Source organism: Mus caroli, unplaced genomic scaffold, assembly GCF_978045245.1.
Source record: "Mus caroli unplaced genomic scaffold, Mus_caroli_1 scaffold_5, whole genome shotgun sequence".
NCBI classification, from domain to species: domain Eukaryota; kingdom Metazoa; phylum Chordata; class Mammalia; order Rodentia; family Muridae; genus Mus; species Mus caroli.
The window spans coordinates 692528-703950 of NW_028227260.1; positions in this window are offsets into that span (position 1 = coordinate 692528).

Consider the following 11423-nt stretch of genomic DNA (forward strand, 5'->3'; position numbering starts at 1 on the left):
TCGGAGCCTAAGTTTCAGAAATAGTCATTCATTTCCGCTGGGGGGGGGTGGTGGTGAGGGGGCGTTGCCGCAGGCGATGACGCGGGCGTTGACGTCACAGCCGGGCATCGCGGGAGCTCTGACGACGACGAAGAGAAGACGATGACGACGATGATGACGCAGCGATGGTGATGGAGGAGACGGGGGCGGAGCCGAGTGACTGACAGCTCGGGGTGGGCGGGGCGCCGAGCCGCAGGACCCGCCTGCTTCCCGTGACGTCACCGAGAGGAAGCGGAGGCGAGCCGAGAAGAGGGTGTGTGGATATGTGTTTCTGTAGATTGCTGTGATCTCTGTGGGAATGTGTGTGTGTGTTTCTGTAGACTGCAGCATGCAGTGGGCATGTTGATGTGTTTTTAAGTAAGGTGCAGTGATTGCAGTGGGCGTGTGAATGTGTGTGACAATGCATTGATGTCATGAATGTCAATGTGTGTTCCTATAGAGTGCAGCATGCAGTGGGCATGTGAATGTGTTTTTAATAAGGTGCAGTGATTGCAGTGGGCGTGTGAATGTGTGTGACAATGCATTGATGTCATGAATGTCAATGTGTGTTACTATAGAGTGCAGCATGCAGTGGGCATGTGAATGTGTTTAATAAGGTGTAGTGATGGCAGTGGGCATGTGAATGTGTGTGACAATGCATTGATGTCATGAATGTCAATGTGTGTTTCTGTAGACTGCAGCATGCAGGGGGCATGGGAATGTGTTTTTAAGTAAGGTGCAGTGATGGCAGTGGGCATGTGAATGTGTGTGACGATGCATTGATGTCATGAATGTCAATGTGTGTTACTATAGACTGCAGCATGCAGTGGGCATGTGAATGTGTTTTTAAGTAAGGAGCAGTGATGGCAGTGGGCATGTGAACGTATGTGACAAAGCATTGATGTCATGAATGTCAATGTGTGTTCCTATAGAGTGCAGCATGCAGTGGGCATGTGAATGTGTTTAATAAGGTGCAGTGATGGCAGTGGGCATGTGAATGTGTGTGACAATGCATTGATGTCATGAATGTCAATGTGTGTTTCTGTAGACTGCAGCATGCAGGGGGCATGGGAATGTGTTTTTAAGTAAGGTGCAGTGATGTCAGTGGGCATGTGAATGTGTGTGACGATGCATTGATGTCATGAATGTCAATGTGTGTTCCTATAGAGTGCAGCATGCAGGGGGCATGTTGATGTGTGCTCCCTACAGTGCAATGATGGCATAGTGCATGTGAATGTGTGTCTCTGTAGAGTCCTATAAAGCAGCGAGCATGAGATTGTGGGTTTCTGTAGAGGGAAAGACAGGGATCGGCAAGGGAACGTGTTCATTTTAGAGTGCATCATTGCATTAGCCACGTGAATGTGTGTTACTCTAGAGTACACGATGCAGTTGGAATGTGAGTTTTGTTTCTGTACCGGGCATGGATGGCATCGGACAAGTGAATGTGTGCTACTGTAGAGCTCAGTGTGCAGTGTGCATGTGAACATGTGTTCACGTAGAATACAGCTTGCTGTGGGCATGTGAAAGTGTGTTTTCCAAGACTGCAGTACGCACTGAGCATGTGAATGTGCGTTACCTTAGTATGCGGTATTCAGCGGGCACATGGATGTGTGTTTATTTAGCGTGCTGGACAGCAGCGGGCATGGTGATGTGTGTTTGAAGACTGTAGGATCGCAGTGTTTATGTGAATCCATGTTTCTATAGCATGAAGAATTCACTGTGGGCTTTCGAATGTGTGTTTCTGTAGAGGGCAGAACAGCATTGGTACTCGGAATGTGTGCTTCTCTAGAGAGTAGTATAGCAGTGTGCGTGGGAATGTGAATATTTTAGGAGATTGCAGTGATGTCACGAGGGATGGGAATGTGTATTTTTGTAGAGTAGAGTATACAGTCGCTATTTCGATGTGTGTTTATGTACACTGCATTATACTGTGGGCATATGAACGTGTGCTTCTTAGAGTGCAGGACAATAATGGGCATGGGAATATGTATTTCTGTAGCGAGTCATATAGTAGTGTGCTTTTGAATGCGTTTTGCAGAGTGCAGTGACGCCAGAATGGATGAGAATGTGTTTTCCTGTAGAGTACTGTATGAATTGGGCATGTGAATGTGTGTTTCTGTACAGTGCAGTATGCATTGATTTTTTTTTATTCATTTATTTATTTATTATATGTAACTACACTGTAGCTGTCTTCAGACACTCCAGAAGAGGGCGTCAGATATCATCACGGATGGTTGTGAGCCACCATGTGGTTGCTGGGATTTGAACTCAGGACCATTGGAAGAGCAGTCGGCGCTCTTAACCTCTGAGCCATCTCTCCAGCCCCCGCATTGATCTTTTGAATGTATATTTCTGTAGAGTGCAGAGTGGCAAGAGCATGTTAATGTGTGTGTGTGTGCTTTTTTTTTAGAGTGCAGAATATTAGTGGGCATGTGAATGTGGTTATTTGTAGAGTGAAGTCATGGCATCGGGCTTGTGAATTTGCGTTTCTGTAGAATACACTATGTTGCTGGAAAGTGAGTCTGAGTTTTCATACATTGTATTGATGTCATCGGGTAAGTGAATGTCTGTTACTGTAGAATGCAATGTGCAGTTGGCATGTGAATGTAGGTTTCTCTCGGGTGCAGTATGCGGTGTGCATGGGAATGTGTGTTTGTGTGGAGTGCAGTACAGTTTTGGCATTTGAACGTGATTTTTTCTAGAGTGCATGATGCACTGAACATAGGAGTAGAGTGCACTATGCGGTGGGCATGCGAATGTGTGTTTCTGTACACTGCATTGATGGAATCAGGCGGGGGAATGTGTGTTTCTGTAATTAGCAAGATAGCAGTGGGAATTAGGATATGTGTGTTTCTGAACAATCCAGTATGCAGCGGACATGTGAAGATGTGTTTCTGTACAGTGTGTTGATGACAGCAGTCTTAGGAATTTCTGTTACTGTAAAGTGCTCTATGCAATCAGCATTTATATGAGTTTCTGTACAGTGCAGTAAGAAGTCCGCATGTTAATTTGCGTTTCTGTGGGCTACAGTATGCACTGGGAACGGGAATGTGTTTTTATGTAGAATGCAGGATACCAGTGGGCATGTTCATGTGTACAACAAAGCAGGTTAATGTGTGTTTCTGTAGGGTGCAGCATGCAGTGTGGGTGTAAATGTGTTTTTTACAGTGCATTGATGACCGTGAGCGTGTGTTTCTGTAGAGTGTAGCATATCTGCTGGTGTGTGGAAGTGGTTTTCTGTAGAGAGAGAGAGAGCAGTGTAGCAGTGGGCATTGGAGTTTGTATTTCTATCGTGTGTAGAACAGCAGTGGGGGTGCGAGTGTGTGTTTCTGTAGAGTGTAGGATGGCGGTAGTCCGATGATCGTGTGTTTCTATCGACTGCACTGGGCAGGTGGATGTGTATTTCTGTAGATTTCAGTATGCAACGGTCACGCGGGTGTGTGTTCTGTAGAGTGCAGTGATAGCAGTATGATTGTGAATGTTTTGTTTCTTAAGTGTGCAGGATGGGACTGGGAGTGGGAATGTGTGTTTCTTCAGAGTGCACGATAGCAGTGGACGTGCAAGTGTGTGTTTATGTAGAATGCAGGATAACAGTGGGCCTGTGAACGTGGGACTCTCTACACTGCAGTGTTGGCAGTTGTCACATGAAAGTGTGTGCACTCTGTAGAGTGCAGTACGAAGCGGGCATGGGAATGTGTGTTTTTGGGAATGTGCATGGGAACAGTGGAAGGGAATGTGTTCTCCTGTAAAGAGAAGTATATCGGGGTTCTTATGAATGTGAGGATATTTTGTAGAGTGCAGTGATGCTAGTGGTCATGGGAATGTGTGTTTCTATAGAGTATATTATGCAGTGGGTATATGGATGTGCATTTCTGTATAGCAGTGAACATGATAGTATGTGTGTCTTCACACTGTAGAAAATCTGTGGGCATGTGAATGTTTGCTTCTGAGTAGGTCATTCACGGCGGTGGGCATGTGAATGTGTGCTTCTGTACAGTGCAGTATGCCGTGTGCCAGTAAATGTGTGTTTGTGTAGAGGGCAATAAAGCCTTGGGCATGTTAATGTGTGTTTCTGTTTAGTGCAGAATGGCAATGGGCGTGTTGATATGCGTTTGACAATGATCAGGATCGCAGGAGTCATTGGAATGTGATTTTCTGTACAGAGCAATAGGGCAGTGGGCATGTGGATGCGCTTTTTTTGTAGAGTGCAGGGACGCCAGTGGGTGTGTGAATGTTTGTTTCTGTACAGTGCACAGCGCAGTTGGCACTGGATGTGAGTTTCTGTAGAGTACGGTTTAGCAATGAGCGTGTGAGTGTGTGTTTATTTAGAGTGCTGTTAGCACAGGAAATGTGAATTTCTTTTTCTATAGAGTGTACGACAAAAGTGGGCGTAGGAATGTGTGTTTCTGTAGAGAGTAGTTAGCAGTGGAAATGGGAGTTTGTGCTTCTGTAGAGTGCATGGCAAGAGTGGACATGGGAATATGTGTTTCTTTAAAGTGTAGGAAAAGAGTGGGTAGGTGTTTATGTGTCCCTGCAGAGTACACTGAACAGTGGACTTGTTTTTTTTTTTTTTTGTTGCCGGATGTGGTGGCACACACCTTTTTTTTTTTTTTTTTAAAGATTTATTTATTTATTATATGTAAGTACACTGTAGCTGTCTTCAGACACTCCAGAAGAGGGCGCCAGATCTCGTCACGGATGGTTGTGAGCCACCATGAGGTTGCTGGGACCTGAACTCTGGACCTTCGGAAGAGCAGTTGGGTGCTCTTACCCACTGAGCCATCTCACCAGCCCCCGAACAGTGGACTTGTAACTGTATGTTTCTATAGAGTGCAGGATAGCAGTGAGCATAGAAATATGCGTTTCTCCAGAGTGTACGATAGCATTCGCATATTAATGTGTGTTTCTTCACGCTGCAGTAGATCTGGGGCAAGTAAACATGTGTTTGTGTACAGTTTATTGATGGCGGTGGGCATGTGTGTTCCTGTACAGTGCAGAAAGCAGTGTGCCTGTGAATGTGTGTTTCTACACAGTGCGGTATGCATTGGGAATATGAATGTGTAAATCACTAGAGTGCAGAATAGGAGTGAGCACGTGAATGTTTATGTCTGTAGAGGGCAGTATAGCATTGGGCATCTGAATGTTGGTTTCTCTAGGTTACAGTATGCAGTAGGCGTGTGAATGTGTGTTTATGTAGAGTGTGTGACAACAGTGGTCATGGAATTGTATGTTTTGGTAGAATGTAGGACAAGTGTGGCTAGGTTTTATTTTATTTTTTTGATTCTGTAGAATGCAGGATAGAAGTGATCATGTGAATTTGTGTTTCTGTAGAGGGCAGTATAGCACTGGTCATGTGATTGTGTGTCTCTGTAGGATGGCAGTGTGCATGCTGATTTCTGTTTTGTAATGAGCAGTATCAGAGTGGATATTGGAATGTGTGTTTCTGTAGCGAGTAATGTAGCAGTGTGCATGTGCATTAGCTTTTTTCGTCGGCTGCAGTGATGCCAGTGGATATGTGAATGTGTGTTTCTGTAGAGTACAGTATGCATGGGCATGCCATTGTGTGTATTTGTAGATGTCAGAATAGCAGTGAGCATGTGACTCTGTGTTTATGGACAGTGCGATACGTTTTGGGCCTGTGAACATGTGTTACTGTCGAGTGCAGTTTGCAGTAGAAATGTGCATTTGTGTTTCTGTAGAGTGCACAACAACAGTGGGAATGTGGATGTTTGTTTCTGTTTAGTGCATTGATGGCAGAAGGCATGTGAATGTGTGTTTCTGTACTGTACAATATGCAGGGTGCCTCTGCATGTGTGTGTGTTTTTTACAGTGCAATATGCATTGGGCATGTGAATGTGTGTGTCTGAAGAGAGCAGGATAGCAATGAGCATGTGAATATGTGTATCTGTATAGGGCATTATAGCATTTGGCATGTGACTATGTCTTTCTGTATGATGCATTTTGCAGTGGGCATGTGAGGGTCTCTTTATGTAGAGTGCAGTATGGTCTGGGCATGTGAATGTGTGTTCCTGTAGAGTTAGATTTGCAGTGAAATAAGAATTTGTGTTAAAGGAGAGTGCAAGGTAACAGTGGGCATGGGAATGTTTGCTTTGGTAGAATGTAGGATAAGAGTAGGTAGGTTTTTGTTTGATTCTATAGAGTACAGGATGGCAGTGAGCCTTTGAATGTGTGTTTCTGTAGAGGACTGGATAGCAGTGGACATGTGAATGTGTGTTTCCGTAGAGTGCAGAATGGCAGTTGGCGTGTTGATTTGTGTTTTATAATGAGCAGTATCGCAGTGGTAATTGGAATGTGTGTTTCTCTAGAGAGTAATATAGCAGTGTGCATGTGAATGTTTTGTTTCTTAAGTGTGCAGGATGGGACTGGGAGTGGGAATGTGTGTTTCTTCAGAGTGCACGATAGCAGTGGACGTGCGAGTGTGTGTTTATGTAGAATGCAGGATAACAGTGGGCCTGTGAACGTGGGACTCTCTACACTGCAGTGTTGGCAGTTGTCATATGAAAGTGTGTGCACTCTGTAGAGTGCAGTATGCAGTTAGCATGTGATTGTATATTTTGTGTAGTGCAGTTTTTGCAGTGGTGCCGCAGACCCTCTGGGCCCCGGTGCCTGCGTGGAAAAGAGTCTCTAGAGTCGGAGGGCAAAGCTTAGTGTGAAATGACAGACAGAGACACACATGCAAGAGAGGTGTTGAACATGAATGTCATTTTCTGGTCGAGCTTCGACTAATTATATTAGACCGAATATCAGAAATTGCAAATCATAGCAGATACATTGCAGTTTTCCAGATGCGAGAGGAGTGACTACAAAAAGAATTTGTAGGAACCAGATCAATGTTTAGAGATTAGGATCCCTCCAGATGCAAGAGGAGTGACGTCACAAGGGATGTGTCTACACTAGAGATGAGCATCAGCCCTGCGCCAAGCAAGAGTTTCACACTTTAGTGTTAATTGCTCCAGGGGCGGGGGGTTAACTCTTTTTTTTTTTTTTTTTTTTTGGTTTTTCGAGACAGGGTTTCTCTGTGTATCCCTGGCTGTCCTGGAACTCACTTTGTAGACCAGGCTGGCCTCAAACTCAGAAATCCGCCTGCCTCTAACTCTTGACAGGCCTCAAGAGTAATGTCGTATCACCGACCCCAAAATTCTCTAGGCCTTGTTAATCCTTATCTACGTCTGGAGGATTCCCATTTATCAGGATAGTGTATTAATTTGCTCCTGGCATGGAATGTAGTCTGTGATAAGAATTTCTTTTTTTTAAAGATTTATTTATTTATTATATGTAAGTACACTGTAGCTGACTTCAGACACTCCAGAAGAGGGCGCCAGATCTCGTTACAGATGGTTGTGAGCCACCATGTGTTTGCTGGGATTTGAACTCTGGACCTTCGGAAGAGCAGTCGGGTGCTCTTACCCACTGAGCCATCTCACCAGCCCCGGCCTTGTTAATCCTTATCTACGTCTGGAGAATTCCCATTTATCAGGATAGCGTATTAATTTGCTCTTGGCATGGAATGTAGTCTGTGATAAGAATTTCTATCTCAGCCGGGCGTGGTGGTGCACGCCTTTAATCTCAGCCCTCGGGAGGCAGAGGCAGGCGGATTTCTGAGTTCGAGGCCAGCCTGGTCTACAGAGTGAGTTCCAGGACAGCCAGGGCTACACAGAGAAACCCTGTCTCGAAAAACCAAAAAAAAAAAAAAAAAAAAAAAAAAAAGAATTTCCATCTCAGTGAGAATTCCAGACTCTTTCTGCAAACCAATTGAATGAGTGGCTCTGTCTTTTATTGTTTTATGGTAGAGCTTAATGAGTTACTGAATAGGTGAAGCTCCTTGCTGCTCTCTGGGATCTTGGAACACTGGGAAAGGCCTTGGCTATGTTAGAATTCAATCTCAAAAGGCCTTACAGTAAGGTAATGCTAAATAGAGAACACGTGAGTCCATGCACTAGACGAATGCGGGGGTGGGAAATGGATTTTATGGTTTATATGGATTAGGGAGAGGGTGCCAGACCCCGGGAAGAGAGTTTCCTTGAAACTCATTGCTTCACGTGTCAGCTTCCCACCTTTTGCTTTGTCAAACTGACTCAACCAAAGTACCTGGCATCTCCCCCCCCCCACTTTTTTTTTAATTTTTCAGCCGATGTTCCAGGATGTCCCGCCTCTTCGTAGGTACAGATCTCAGGAGCACTCTAAAGATGAGTGGAAACACAATGATTACTAATAGAGCAATGCCAAAAATAATAACAAGTAGGATAATATATTGAACCCAATCCAGGGGGTTCAGTGCACTTAAGTTGTTTTTCAAATCATCAATGTCCCAAGCGTCCCGTAGCTTTTACTAATATCTGAAATTTTTGCCTTTAAATGTTCGACGTCATGAGAAATATCAGTATCTTTCCAAATTCCCTGTAAATGCATTTTTGTCTTAATCCAAGCAGGAGTTGTATTATAAGGTGGGGGGTAACACAAATGTACTGGAAAGAAGCATGACATTTAGTAGCTAACCTGGTCTTAATGTTAGCAATATCCTGCCCTATTGCCAGCACTACTTCTTCTAGGGCGTTAACCTTTGCTTCCAATTAATTTTTTTTTTTTTTTTTTTTTTTTTTTTTTTTTGGTTTTTTGAGACAGGGTTTCCCTGTGTAGCCCTGGCTGTCCTGGAACTCACTTTGTAGACCAGGCTGGCCTCGAACTCAGAAATCCGCCTGCCTCTGCCTCCCGAGTGCTGGGATTAAAGGCGTGCGCCACCACCGCCCGGCTCCAATTAATTTTTTATCTATGATATACAAGTCTGAGAAGGCCACAGAAATAGTCTCATGCATGTCATTAACAAAATGAGCGGTATGAAGTTGCTGTGCTAAGGCTGTGGTGGATATTGTAAAGGAAGTTAAGATGGCAATTAAGGCAGTTATTCCGAAAATCAAAGCTGGTACAAATCTCTCAGGTCTAATAAGTTCGTCGAGTCTTTTTAAAGCTTTCAATCCCGAATTCTCAAACCACGCATCGTGTCTCAACTCTACGGGCAGGAAAACGTAAGCAGATCTTTTTAACAAAATCATAACAGTACATTCCTTATTTAAATTAGGATCTACACAATTAGTTAAATGACAAGAATTACAATGTATATGAAAAGACTGGTCAAGATTGGTGATGTTAACACTTAAAATTATGTAACCGTAAGCATACAGGAAAGGTACACAAGCTTTTACAGCTATAGGGGAGTTGTCCTGAATGGCCAAAAACAGTCTCTGATGAAATCTTGTCCAATGTTCTGTAGCAGTCCTCCCGCCTCACGAGTCAGCTCTTTTAGTTGTCTCCAAAGTTGACACCAGGTCTGCTCTCCTTGCTGTAGCCCATGGCGGAGATAGGAAGAGTTTCTTTATTTGGCTTGTGAGTGGCCGCTCTCTGATTTCTTTTTCCTCTGTGCACTCAGTACAGCTTTCTGGTCATCACTGTCAGGGCACTCAGGAGCTCACAGGTCAGCCTGTCACAGGAAGCATTCTGGGAGCTAGCACGCTCTTGTAGCATTCTGTGGAAAAAAAAAAACAAAAAACAGAAATATTGCCCCCTTTCCCCCATATTAAGTATCTGAACAGGATCATGCCATGTGCCAATAAGTGGATCCCTTCATCTCATGAGTATGTCTGATTGTAGGGTGCCATAGACACTGAGAGAGATTTTTGGTTTCTAAATTTTTAAAAGATATAGATTCAAAGTGCCACAGTACTGTTTCCTTGAGAATTATAAAAATCTCAGTAACATGGATAACATTAAATTGTTGATAAAACATCTCAAATGTTTGGCTGTAGTAGCCGGTTTTAATTTGATTTGGAACACCAAGCATAAAAAAAAAATCAATACAGGCAGCTATACTTTTAGTTGCTTTTCCTGTTAAAGCAGTTGTAGTTAGAAAGACTAAAAAGTTATCAATAGTCATATGTGCATATTTTATTTTTCTAAAATCAAAAAGTATCCATTTGCAATAATTTATTAAGTATATGTCCTCAAGAACTAATACCAATGTGTGGAACAGGTAGAAACTGAGGACACTGAGATCAAATCTTTACAATATGCTATGCACATTTATTTATTTATTTATTTATTTATTTAAAATACCAAATTATTATCTCAAGCCATTACTATTTTGATGATGTAAAGAATGAGATTATATGGCCAATTATTTTTGTATAAGATCCATAATTTACCTGGGATATAAATCTAGCGTGGCATTGCCTTGAGAGGTCTTTTCCAGGCAATCTTCAACAATTTAAAACACCATCTACAGCACATAATTTAATTATCTGTGCTGAAGCAGGCGGAAACTCAAACGAATAAACATGTGATCTAATTCACACATACCTTTGTCCCATAGAAGGGTTGTTATTAAATACAGTAAATGGGATGCATGCATGAATTTATAGAAGAAACAAACAAAAGCATGCATATAAGCAATTTTTAACTTATTTTTAGGATGAGTATCAATTTTGTTTAAAATGATGGTATGCAATAGGTCAAATATCAATATTCTGCAATGACCAATTGCTGTTTGGAAAAAGGAATTCTTAATTCTTAATTAGCACCAGAGCATTCTTATAATAGGATGTTAAAACTTTGAGGTGAAGAAGGACGATTTTACATTAATGTTTTTTCTTGCCAAAGAATAGCTGTGGACACATTTAATAACAATAACTAGAATATGTATCTAATATTTGATTAGCACCAATTGCAATCGATACCATTAGGTTACAGATGTTTCCTCCACTTTCTGTTAAAGCCTTTTTGGTTCTCACCAGTTAATTTGAATCTCACTTGCTAGCACCTAACAAAAGCTTAGGTTCTTCAGTGGTGAATTTGAGGTGAGGTTTTAACCAATTAACATCTTCTGGAAGCTTTTGAAAATAAAATTTTGGAGCAAATTTGTACCAATTTTCCAGTATAGCTAAAACCCTAAATATTAGAAAAGATATGGCCTCTGAATCTTATGAAGCAACAACTATTCCCCAGAACTTTAAACTTCCCTTTAGAGACATTAGCTAATAAAATACTTTTTGTTTAGGAAACAATATACACTGAAAGATTTAAAACTTTTTGCTTTTTGTAATGAAGCTGACAGTAAAATTTTCTTACATATTATAAAGCTATGTTAGCCATACCTAGGGACAGAAATCTTTAATGGTCACCAGTTCACTGGAAGTAAACTCTTTACAGTTAACAGGATGCAAAGGAAATAATAAACTTTCAAATCTATAATAATTTTGTATGAAGTAGGTAAGATATCTTGTAATGCCTTTATAAGTTCTAAAGCCTGATTGAACTTTTATACATCTTTAATTTAGACTTTATTACGAACAACACCTGGGTAGATCGGAAAAGAAAAAAATGTTGTTTAGCTA